Source organism: Chiloscyllium punctatum, unplaced genomic scaffold (genome assembly GCF_047496795.1).
Source record: "Chiloscyllium punctatum isolate Juve2018m unplaced genomic scaffold, sChiPun1.3 scaffold_671, whole genome shotgun sequence".
Taxonomy (NCBI): Eukaryota; Metazoa; Chordata; class Chondrichthyes; order Orectolobiformes; family Hemiscylliidae; genus Chiloscyllium; species Chiloscyllium punctatum.
This window is the reverse complement of record NW_027310405.1, coordinates 74,742-86,222: the sequence shown is the minus strand read 5'-3', so window position 1 is coordinate 86,222 and position 11,481 is coordinate 74,742. Positions and strand designations below refer to the sequence as shown.

The following is an 11,481-nucleotide window of genomic DNA, read 5'->3' as shown; positions in this document are numbered from 1 at the left end:
GGAGGGCGGTGGATTCCCTCCGACTGTGCGGCCCTCCCTCAGTCCTGGGCACTGGGAGGGAGGGAGGGCGTGGATTCCCCTCCGACTGTGCGGCCCTCCCTCAGTCCTGGGCACCGGACCTGCTTGCTGTCTCGCAGTTTCGCGATGCTCTTGATACCGAAGAGTCCCACGGCCAGGTCGAGCTCCATCTCCTCCTCCACCACGTCAATCGCCTCCTCATCGTCCTCGTCGGGAAAGCTCTCCTCCTCTTCCTCCGCCGCCTCCTCCAGGTCCGCCAGGAGCTCGTCGGCCAGAGACATGGCAAATGGCGGCACAACCTGCAACGGCCCAGACAAACCGCACACGTTACCCACGGCAGAGGGATTGGAACAGGAGGGTGAGGGAGATAGGGAGGGAGGGATTGGAACAGGAGGGTGAGGAGTGTAGGAGGGTGAGGGAGATAGGGAGGGAGGGATTGGAACAGGAGGGTGAGGGTTGTAGGAGGGTGAGGGAGATAGGGGAGGGAGGGATTGGAACAGGAGGGTGAGGGGTGTAGGAGGGTGAGGGAGAGAGGGATTGGAACAGGAGGGTGAGGGAGATAGGGAGGGAGGGATTGGAACAGGAGGGTGAGGGGTGTAGGAGGGTGAGGGAGAGAGAGGGAGGGAGGGATTGGAACAGGAGGGTGAGGGGTGTAGGAGGGTGAGGGAGAGAGGGATTGGAACAGGAGGGTGAGGGAGATAGGGAGGGAGGGATTGGAACAGGAGGGTGAGGGGTTGTAGGAGGGTGAGGGAGAGAGGGAGGGAGGGATTGGAACAGGAGGGTGAGGGGGATGTAGGAGGGTGAGGGAGAGAGGGATTGGAACAGGAGGGTGAGGGAGATAGGGAGGGAGGGATTGGAACAGGAGGGTGAGGGTTGTAGGAGGGTGAGGGAGAGAGGGAGGGAGGGATTGGAACAGGAGGGTGAGGGGTGTAGGAGGGTGAGGGAGAGAGGGATTGGAACAGGAGGGTGAGGGAGATAGGGAGGGAGGGATTGGAACAGGAGGGTGAGGGGTGTAGGAGGGTGAGGGAGATAGGGAGGGAGGGATTGGAACAGGAGGGTGAGGAGTGTAGGAGGGTGAGGGAGATAGGGAGGGAGGGATTGGAACAGGAGGGTGAGGGAGATAGGGAGGGGGGGATTGGAACAGGAGGGTGAGGGGTGTAGGAGGGTGAGGGAGATAGGGAGGGAGGGATTGGAACAGGAGGGTGAGGGAGATAGGGAGGGAGGGATTGGGACAGGAGGGTGAGGGAGATAGGGAGGGAGGGATTGGGACAGGAGGGTGAGGGAGATAGGGAGGGAGGGATTGGAACAGAAGGGTGAGGAGTGTAGGAGGGTGAGGGAGATAGGGAGGTGAGGGACTGGAACAGGAGGGTGAGGGAGATAGGGAGGGAGGGATTGGAACAGGAGGGTGAGGATTGTAGGAGGGTGAGGGAGAGAGGGAGGGAGGGATTGGAACAGGAGGGTGAGGGAGATAGGGAGGGAGGGATTGGGACAGGAGGGTGAGGGAGTGATTGGAACAGGAGGGCGAGGGTCGTACATATAAGGTAAGCAGGGTAAAGGGACCCCAGGGGTAACTTTTTCCCACCGAGGGTGGTGCATGTGTGGAACGAGGAAGTGGTGGGCGGCACAGTGGCACAGTGGGCGGCACTGGTGCCTCACGGTGCCAGGGACCCTGGTTCAATTCCCGCCTCAGGCGGCCGCCTGTGTGGAGTTAGCGCATCCTCCCCGGGTCGACGTGGGTTCCCTCCGGGTGCTCCGGCTCCCTCCCGCAGTCCAAAGACCGCGCAGCTTCGGTGAATCGGCCACGCCAGATTTGCCCGTGGTGTTTGGCGAAGGGGACTGGGTCTGGGTGGGGGTCGCTCCTTGTTTCCACACCGTAGGGAATCTAATCCAATACCATTTCAAAAGGATGGGGTGGAAGGGGCGAGAGGGATATTGGCCAAAGTGCTGGCAAACGGGATACCCAGGGACGGCACAGACCGTTTTCACCAAAGGGTCTGTTTCCGTGCTGGACTCAATCACGTCCACACCACCCCACCCCTTGTCGTCGCTTCTGTCCCGGTAAACCCAGGCGGGACCGGCCACCGTCCCGGTAATTTGCTCCTGAGCGTGCAATGTCTTGGTAAATTGGTCAAGACTGGGTAATGTCCTGGTGAAATCGGTCAAGACTGGACAACGTCCCTGTGTTTTGGTCAAGACTGGGCAACGTCCCGGTAAAACCCGGTCAAGATTGGACAACGTCCCGGTGTTTTGGTCAAGACTGGGCAACGTCCCGGTAAAACCAGTCAGGGCTGGACAACGTCCCGGTAAGACCGGGCAACACCCCGGCAAAATTGGTCAAGTCTGGGCAACATACTGGTAATTTGGTCAAGAGTGGGGGCAACATCTCTGTAAATTGGTCAAGACTGGGTAATGTCCTGGTAAAATCGGTCATGACTGGACCACGTCCCTGTGGTTTTGGTCAACGTCCCGGTAAAACCGGCCAGGGCTGGACAAACGTCACTGTGTTTTGGTCAAGACCGGGCAACGTCCTGGTAAAACCGGTCAAGACGGGGCAACGTCCCGGTAAAATTGGTCAAGTCTGGGCAACATCCTGGTAATTTGGTCAAGAGTGGCCAACGTCCTGGAAATGTGGTCAAGAGTGGCCAACATCCTGGTAATTTGGTCAAGAGTGGCCAACATCCTGGTAATTTGGTCAAGAGTGGGCAACATCCTGGTATTTGGTCAAGAGTGGCCAACGTCCTGGAAATGTGGTCAAGAGTGGCCAACATCCTGGTAATTTGGTCAAGAGTGGGCCAACATCCTGGTAATTTGGTCAAGAGTGGCCAACGTCCTGGAAATGTGGTCAAGAGTGGCCAACATCCTGGTAATGTGGTCAAGAGTGGCCAACGTCCTGGTAATTTGGTCAAGAGTGGCCAACGTCCTGGTAATTTGGTCAAGGGTGGCCAACATCCTGGTACATCAGACCTTCCCGCCTGAAGCGCCAACCGCCGCGCGTTCCGAGGCGCGCGCCCAACCTTTTCAAATCCGCAACCGCCGCCGCGAGAAACCCAGGGACCCGGTGGTGAGGGGAGATATCCGGAAGTCCCGCCCTCCCCTACGGCCTGTGCGCAGGGTGGCTGTTCCGATTGGGCCGCCGGCACGTACGTCGCGGGAGGCTGACGAATCGGCGGACGCGACGGTGGGCGATCGCGGCGTTTCATTGGTCAGACGCCACGTCGGTCACGAGGGGGCCCGCCTCCCAGTCCCGCTCACTGCGGCAGGTGGCGGGGGGGGGTGGGGAAAAAACAACAGACGGGCAATTGCCGATTGGTCAGATTCACATCACTCAGCGGAGACCGACCAATCGTCGTCGGAGGCAACGAACACCCGCCCCCCCCCTCAAGTTCCCATTGAACGGCAGCCGTCCCGGAAAGGGCGTTGATTGGACTAAGCTGCACGTCAATCCACCCCAAACGCCTGGGCGCTGACTGGTTGAGAGGGACGTCTGTTCGGGCGGAATGGCCAATCAGGACACGGCACAATGGAAATCCCGCCCAAGGCCGTGAGAGATCAACGCCGTTGGTTGGCGGACAATACGTCGATCGGAGGCGGGGGGTCCAATTAGAGCGCATCACCTGCCCCCTACTGTGACGCACGCATATACGGATGGCCCATTGGGCGAACGCTCACGTCAATCGTGGGATGGACGAACAAATGGGGGAGGGTAGTAGGGAAGGGGCGGGAACGCACACATCGACCCGCCTCCGTCACGCACCATTGGTCCGCGCGTCGGTGATTGGACGGCGATTGGCGGGGGAACAATGCCAATCGTAAGGAAGGGCGGGTCGATTGGCGAAAGTGAACGTCAATCAGAGCGGAAGCGACCAATCGACGGAAGGACCTGCGGCAAAGGGGTGGGATCAGTTGACAAAGTCAGCAAACACGCGCAGATTCTAAACTCCGGCGGCAAAAAACTAAATGCACTTTAATTATCTCTTTTTTGCTGATGCTGCAAAGTGTTAATTTTTATCGGTGTCCCCCACTTCGGTTTTGCAAACTTCCAGATTTCCGGGGGGGGGGGGGGGAATCATGGCGCGGGCATGACGCCGGCGATTGGCTGCGGCCGGTGAGGTCCCCGGTGCTGATTGGGTAGCACGGCTGCCAATCCACCTATGGGCGGGTCGCAGACCGTGGTGCACGCTGTCGAATGGGGCCGGGCCGCCGTCCGTCAGAGGGGCACCGACCAATCGGCAGCGAGAGCCGGGAGACATTCGACGGCGGATTGGATCAGGCCGCCGTCCATCAGCCGCGACCACCCCCTCCCGTCAGCGGGCGGAATGAGAGCAGAAGCGCGTTCCAATTGGATAGCGGGACAATAAGACACCGATCCGATTGGATAGAATCAGCGTCAATCCGCCTGTACGCAGCCGCCGGGTGGAAGAGGAGGGGTTAAACGCGAGAATAATACCCGCCCACCCTTTGTCTCCCATTGGCTCGTGGCCGATATACCCCAGTTGCTCTCTGCTCCCATTGGATGCGTCGCGTGTCCGTCAGGAAGACAAACACGCCATTCCACCCCTTAGCGGCTCCCAATTGGAGGAGGAGTTGGCGGCGGTTCCGATTGGTCGTGCGATCTGTCCGTCGAACGCGTGGACCCGCCTGCTTCGGCCCCGCCGCCATTTTGTCCTAGAGGGTTTTTTTTCCTCAGGGCGGGAGGGGGGGAGGAGGAGGAGGAGGTTTGCCCTCTGACCTCTCCAAGGTTGACCAAGGGGGCCTTTGAGCAATGAGGGCCCAGGAGCAGCTTTAAATCCACTGCTTTTCTTTTTTCTTCACCGTTACTTTACCCGCCGAGCCCCAAGGAGGAGATTTGTGTGGATAGGGAGAGAAGGAGCCCCCCCCCCCGCAGCCCCCCAAGCCCTTGACCGCAGAGTGACGTCAATACCACGCCAAGATGGCCGCCCCCTTCCTGATGGAAGCCGGCTTCCCATTGGCAAGCCGGTGACGGCGACAAGTCTGCCGCCGCTGCCCCACCGCACGCGGGCTCCCGTCACCCTTCGCTAGCCCCCATCGCCCCCCCCCCCCCCCCCCAGGAGCTGAGGGGCGCGCCCCCCATTGGCGAGGAGGGCGCCCGGAATGGCGGCGGTCGGTTTCGACGACTTCCCGGGGCCCCTGCTCGGAGCTGGCCCTCCCCCCACTCTTCGGGGGCAACATCTTGGCGAGCGAGCTGGAGCAGGAGGTGGAGTTCACGGACTCGGGTCTGCACGAGGGTCGGGGCAGGGAGGAGGAGGAGGTGGCAGGACGAGGAAGAGGAGGGCGACGAGGAGGAAGACGAGGAGCAGGTGCTGCGGCGACGGCGGGAGGCGTACCGCCCCAAATACCACGCCCTCCTGCGCCGTTGCAAGGAGATTGAGTTGGTAAGGTTGGATTTCCACTGCTTCACCCTTGTTCTCCCAATCTCCACCTCCATTACTGAGGGCACTGTCGGAGGGAGATGGATATACTCTAGGACTTGAGCTCCATAATCCAGACCCACACTCCCTCCTCCCGGTGCCCAGTACTGAGGGAGTGCCGCACGGTCGGAGGGAGATGGATATACTCTAGGACAGCAAAGGAGCGACAGTATTAACAGGCTGTTCCTTCACTGGGTGTAATGTCCATGAACATGTCTGAGTCAAACGAACACAGAGGGACATTCAGATTTACTCCGGTGCTGTTTGTAAACTGTCCCGTTTCCATTGCAGGTCAATGAGATGTTGCTCAACCGCTTGGAGTGCGTTGGAAAAATAACTCAGAGATTGAAGCAAGAACGAAGGTCAGTGATCCCTGGGTTAGAGAGAGAGACGGGGGAGAGAGGGGGGGGAAATCAAACAGTAATCCCTGGGTTAGAGAGAGACGGGGGAGAGAGGGGGGAAATCAGACAGTAATCCCTGGGTTAGAGAGAGACGGGGGAGAGAGAGGGGGGAAATCAGACAGTAATCCCTGGGTTAGAGAGAGAGGGGGGAGAGAGGGGGGGAAATCAGACAGTAATCCCTGGTTAGAGAGAGACGGGGGAGAGAGGGGGGAAATCAGACAGTAATCCCTGGTTAGAGAGGGGGGGGAATCAGACAGTAATCCCTGGGTTAGAGAGAGAGGGAGGGGGAAATCAGCCAGTAATCCCTGGGTTAGAGAGAGAGACGGGGGAGAGAGGGGGGAAATCAGCCAGTAATCCCTGGGTTAGAGAGAGAGACGGGGAGAGAGGGGGGAAATCAGACAGTAATCCCTGGGTTAGAGAGAGACGGGGAGAGAGGGGGGAAATCAGACAGTAATCCCTGGGTTAGAGAGAGAGGGGGGGGAAATCAGACAGTAATCCCTGGGTTAGAGAGAGACGGGGAGAGAGGGGGGAAATCAGACAGTAATCCCTGGGTTAGAGAGAGAGGGGGGAAATCAGCCAGTAATCCCTGGGTTAGAGAGAGACGGCGAGAGAGAGGGGGGAAATCAGACAGTGATCCCTGGGTTAGAGAGAGACGGGGAGAGAGAGGGGGGAAATCAGACAGTAATCCCTGGGTTAGAGAGAGAGGGGGGGGGAAATCAGACAGTAATCCCTGGGTTAGAGAGGGGGGGGAAATCAGACAGTAATCCCTGGGTTAGAGAGGGGGGGAGAGAGAGGGGGGAAATCAGACAGTAATCCCTGGGTTAGAGAGAGACGGGGAGAGAGGGGGGGAAATCAGACAGTAATCCCTGGGTTAGAGAGAGAGGGGGGGGAAATCAGACAGTAATCCCTGGGTTAGAGAGAGACGGGGGGGGGGGAAATCAGACAGTAATCCCTGGGTTAGAGAGAGATGGGGAGAGAGGGGGGAAATCAGACAGTAATCCCTGGGTTAGAGAGAGAGGGAGGGGGGAAATCAGACAGTAATCCCTGGGTTAGAGAGAGACGGGGAGAGAGAGGGGGGAAATCAGCTAGTAATCCCTGGGTTAGAGAGAGACGGCGAGAGAGAGGGGGGAAATCAGACAGTAATCCCTGGGTTAGAGAGAGACGGGGAGAGAGAGGGGGGAAATCAGCCAGTAATCCCTGGGTTAGAGAGAGAGGGGGGAAATCAGCCAGTAATCCCTGGGTTAGAGAGAGAGGGGGGAAATCAGACAGTAATCCCTGGGTTAGAGAGAGAGGGGGGAGAGAGAGGGGGGAAATCAGCCAGTAATCCCTGGGTTAGAGAGAGACGGGGGAGAGAGAGGGGGGAAATCAGACAGTAATCCCTGGGTTAGAGAGAGAGGGGGGAGAGAGAGGGGGGAAATCAGCCAGTAATCCCTGGGTTAGAGAGAGACGGGGAGAGAGAGGGGGGAAATCAGCCAGTAATCCCTGGGTTAGAGAGAGACGGGGAGAGAGAGGGGGGAAATCAGACAGTAATCCCTGGGTTAGAGAGAGAGGGAGGGGGGAAATCAGACAGTAATCCCTGGGTTAGAGAGAGAGGGAGGGGGGAAATCAGACAGTAATCCCTGGGTTAGAGAGAGACGGGGAGAGAGAGGGGAAATCAGACAGTAATCCCTGGGTTAGAGAGAGAGAGGGGGAGAGAGGGGGGAAATCAGACAGTAATCCCTGGGTTAGAGAGAGAGGGGGGGGGGGGAAATCAGACAGTAATCCCTGGGTTAGAGAGAGAGACGGGGAGAGAGGGGGGAAATCAGACAGTAATCCCTGGGTTAGAGAGAGAGGGGGAGAGAGAGGGGGGAAATCAGACAGTAATCCCTGGGTTAGAGAGAGAGAGGGGGGGGGGGGAAATCAGACAGTAATCCCTGGGTTAGAGAGAGAGACGGGGAGGAGAGGGGGGAAATCAGACAGTAATCCCTGGGTTAGAGAGAGAGGGGGAGAGAGAGGGGGGAAATCAGACAGTAATCCCTGGGTTAGAGAGAGAGGGAGGGGGGAAATCAGCCAGTAATCCCTGGGTTAGAGAGAGAGACGGGGGAGAGAGGGGGGAAATCAGACAGTAATCCCTGGGTTAGAGAGAGACGGGGAGAGAGGGGGGGAAATCAGACAGTAATCCCTGGGTTAGAGAGAGAGGGGGGGAAATCAGACAGTAATCCCTGGGTTAGAGAGAGACGGGGAGAGAGGGGGGAAATCAGACAGTAATCCCTGGGTTAGAGAGAGAGGGGGGAAATCAGACAGTAATCCCTGGGTTAGAGAGAGACGGGGGAGAGAGGGGGGAAATCAGACAGTAATCCCTGGGTTAGAGAGAGACGGGGAGAGAGGGGGGAAATCAGACAGTAATCCTGGGTTAGAGAGAGGGGGGGGAAATCAGACAGTAATCCCTGGGTTAGAGAGAGAGGGGGGAAATCAGCCAGTAATCCCTGGGTTAGAGAGAGACGGCGAGAGAGAGGGGGGAAATCAGCTAGTAATCCCTGGGTTAGAGAGAGACGGCGAGAGAGGAGGGGGGAAATCAGCCAGTAATCCCTGGGTTAGAGAGAGACGGGGAGAGAGAGGGGGGAAATCAGACAGTAATCCCTGGGTTAGAGAGAGACGGGGAGAGAGAGGGGTGAAATCAGCCAGTAATCCCTGGGTTAGAGAGAGACAGGGAGAGAGGGGGGGAAATCAGACAGTAATCCCTGGGTTAGAGAGAGACGGGGAGAGAGAGGGGGGAAATCAGCCAGTAATCCCTGGGTTAGAAGAGAGAGAGGGAGGGGGGAAATCAGACAGTAATCCCTGGGTTAGAGAGAGACGGGGAGAGAGAGGGGGGAAATCAGACAGTAATCCCTGGGTTAGAGAGAGAGAGGGAGAGAGAGAGGGGGGAAATCAGCCTGTAATCCCTGGGTTAGAGAGAGACGGGGGAGAGGGGGGGGAAATCAGACAGTAATCCCTGGGTTAGAGAGAGAGGGGGGAGAGAGGGGGGAAATCAGACAGTAATCCCTGGGTTAGAGAGAGACGGGGAGAGAGGGGGGAAATCAGACAGTAATCCCTGGGTTAGAGAGAGACGGGGAGAGAGGGGGGAAATCAGACAGTAATCCCTGGGTTAGAGAGAGAGGTGGGGGGGGGGAAATCAGACAGTAATCCCTGGGTTAGAGAGAGAGAGACGGGGGAGAGAGGGGGGAAATCAGACAGTAATCCCTGGGTTAGAGAGAGAGGGGGGGAGAGAGGGGGGGAAATCAGCCAGTAATCCCTGGGTTAGAGGAGACGGGGAGAGAGGGGGGGAAATCAGACAGTAATCCCTGGGTTAGAGAGAGAGGGGAGGGGGGAAATCAGCCAGTAATCCCTGGGTTAGAGAGAGACGGGGGAAGGAGGGGGGGAAATCAGACAGTAATCCCTGGGTTAGAGAGAGACGGGGGAGAGAGGGGGAAATCAGCCAGTAATCCCTGGGTTAGAGGGAGACGGGGAGAGAGGGGGGAAATCAGACAGTAATCCCTGGGTTAGAGAGAGACAGGGGAGGGGGGAAATCAGACAGTAATCCCTGGGTTAGAGAGAGAGGGGGAGAGAGAGGGGGGAAATCAGACAGTAATCCCTGGGTTAGGGAGAGAGAGGGGGGGAAATCAGCCAGTAATCCCTGGGTTAGAGAGGAGACGGGGAGAGAGGGGGGAAATCAGACAGTAATCCCTGGGTTAGAGAGAGAGGGGGTGAGAGTGGGGGTAAAATCAGCCAGTAATCCCTGGGTTAGAGAGAGACGGGAGAGAGGGGGGAAATCAGCCAGTAATCCCTGGGTTAGAGAGAGAGGGAGGGGGGAAATCAGCCAGTAATCCCTGGGTTAGAGAGAGACGGGGAGAGAGGGGGGGGGAAATGAGCCAGTGATCCCTGGGTTAGAGAGAGAGGGAGGGGGGAAATCAGCCAGTAATCCCTGGGTTAGAGAGAGAGGGGGTGAGAGGGGGGGAAATCAGCCAGTAATCCCTGGGTTAGAGAGAGACGGGGGAAGGAGGGGGGAAATCAGCCAGTAATCCCTGGGTTAGAGAGAGAGAGAGAGAGTGAGGGGAAATCAGCCAGGGTTCCTGCTCCTGATCACTGCCCAGTGATCCCTGGGTTAGAGAGAGAGAGAGAGAGGGGGGAAATCAGCCAGGGTTCCTGCTCCTGATCACTGCCCAGTGATCCTGGGTTAGAGAGAGAGAGAGAGAGAGAGACAGAGGGGAAATCAGCCAGGGTTCCTGCTCCTGATCACTGCCCAGTGATCCCTGGTTAGAGAGAGAGAGAGAGGGGGGAAATCAGCCAGGGTTCCTGCTCCTGATCACTGTCCAGTGATCCCTGGGTTAGAGAGAGAGAGAGAGGGGGGAAATCAGCCAGGGTTCCTGCTCCTGATCACTGCCCAGTGATCCCTGGGTTAGAGAGAGAGAGAGAGAGAGGGGAAATCAGCCAGGGTTCCTGCTCCTGATCACTGCCCAGTGATCCCTGGGTTAGAGAGAGAGGGAGAGGGGGGAAATCAGCCAGGGTTCCTGCTCCTGATCACTGCCCAGTGATCCCTGGGTTAGAGAGAGAGAGAGAGGGGGGAAATCAGCCAGGGTTCCTGCTCCTGATCACTGTCCAGTGATCCCTGGGTTAGAGAGAGAGAGAGAGAGAGGGGAAATCAGCCAGGGTTCCTGCTCCTGATCACTGTCCAGTGATCCCTGGGTTAGAGAGAGGGGGGAAATCAGCCAGGGTTCCTGCTCCTGATCACTGCCCAGTGATCCCTGGGTTAGAGAGAGAGAGAGAGAGGGGAAATCAGCCAGGGTTCCTGCTCCTGATCACTGCCAGTGATCCCTGGGTTAGAGAGAGAGAGAGAAGAGAGAGAGGGGGGAAATCAGCCAGGGTTCCCGCTCCTGATCACTGTCCAGTGATCCCTGGGTTAGAGAGAGAGAGAGAGAGGGGGGAAATCAGCCAGGGTTCCTGCTCCTGATCACTGCCCAGTGATCCCTGGGTTCGAGAGAGAGAGAGAGGGGGGGGAAATCAGCCAGGGTTCCTGCTCCTGATCACTGCCCAGTGATCCCTGGGTTAGAGAGAGAGAGAGAGAGAGGGGAAATCAGCCAGGGTTCCTGCTCCTGATCACTGCCCAGTGATCCCTGGGTTAGAGAGAGAGAGAGAGGGGAAATCAGCCAGGGTTCCTGCTCCTGATCACTGCCCAGTGATCCCTGGGTTAGAGAGAGAGAGGGGGGGGGAAATCAGCCAGGGTTCCTGCTCCTGATCACTGTCCAGTGATCCCTGGGTTAGAGAGAGAGAGAGAGAGAGAGGGGGGAAATCAGCCAGGGTCCTGCTCCTGATCACTGCCCAGTGATCCCTGGGTTAGAGAGAGAGAGAGAGAGAGGGGAAATCAGCCAGGGTTCCTGCTCCTGATCACTGCCCAGTGATCCCTGGGTTAGAGAGAGAGAGAGAGGGGAAATCAGCCAGGGTTCCTGCTCCTGATCACTGCCCAGTGATCCCTGGGTTAGAGAGAGAGAGAGAGAGAGGGGAAATCAGCCAGGGTTCCTGCTCCTGATCACTACCAGTGATCCCTGGGTTAGAGAGAGAGAGAGAGAGAGAGAGAGAGAGAGAGAGGGGAAATCAGCCAGGGTTCCTGCTCCTGATCA

General features: G+C 57.9%; 1 pseudogene; it reads left to right on the top strand.

Moving 5' to 3' along the window:
- The first annotated feature begins 4,591 nt into the window (after positions 1-4,591).
- Positions 4,592-11,481, top strand: part of LOC140473661 (TCF3 fusion partner-like) — a 17,851-nt pseudogene continuing 10,961 nt past the window's right edge.